A 1,062-nucleotide genomic window follows, 5' to 3' on the forward strand; every position below is an offset into this window, starting at 1 on the left:
TATATTAGACACCATCAGGACAACCATCCCACTTCCAATATATTTGACACCATCAGAATATATTGCAATTGGACAACCATCCCTCTTCCAATATATTTGACACCATCAGAATATATTGCAATTGGACAACCATCCCACTTCCAATATATTAGACACCATCAGGACAACCATCCCACTTCCAATATATTTGACACCATCAGAATATATTGCCATTGGACAACCATCCCTCTTCCAATGTATTTGACACCATCAGAATATATTACAATTGGACAACCATCCCACTTCCAATATATTTGACACCATCAGAATATATTGCAATTGGACAACCATCCCACTTCCAATATATTTGACAGCAATTGGACAACCATCCCACTTCCAATATATTCGGAGGCCGGAAATACCCCATCCCAAACCCAATATAATATACATGTGTTGGGACATTCCATGTGCCACCTGGTGGACTGATGAAAAATTGCGGATAAAAGGCCCAAACTTTGATTATTCATATCTCTTTCCACGTGAGGAGTAGAGACTCAGCGAGGGCGCGGAACTTCGTGGCGTGTTCCCCTGAGCGCACTGGACCCGCTCTCGGGCTCGGCAAAAATCATTTAACGGGCGCCGCGCGCTAGCGCTCTGGTCCCGTCCGATGGCAATATACCATATGTGGATTGGGATGTTGAGTGGCTTTCTTAAGTTAAGGCTTTATGTTGTTTCAGCAATAACGCCATACACCAGTTGGTGGCAGTAAAGCATCATGATTCACGAAATACACAAACTTAACGTGTTAACGCGAAATTATACCCTACGTGTCAACACGGAGAATCCAACACGTTTAGAGCATAATTTAAAACAAATGAAAAAAAAACAAAAACAGAGGAATTCAAGTTTATAAAGTGTATTGGACTAAAAACAATAAGCTTGTAGCCTACTTAGTGTATACTCAAATACCTACATGCAACATTGAGCCATGCTTTGGTACTGCGTTCTTATAATGTTTTTTGTGAATTGACTACACTCGGCTCAGAGTCACAGTCAGAAAACAGCGTTGTCCCACAGCAGGCT

This window comes from Hoplias malabaricus, unplaced genomic scaffold (genome assembly GCF_029633855.1).
Source record: "Hoplias malabaricus isolate fHopMal1 unplaced genomic scaffold, fHopMal1.hap1 scaffold_269, whole genome shotgun sequence".
NCBI classification, from domain to species: Eukaryota; Metazoa; Chordata; class Actinopteri; order Characiformes; family Erythrinidae; genus Hoplias; species Hoplias malabaricus.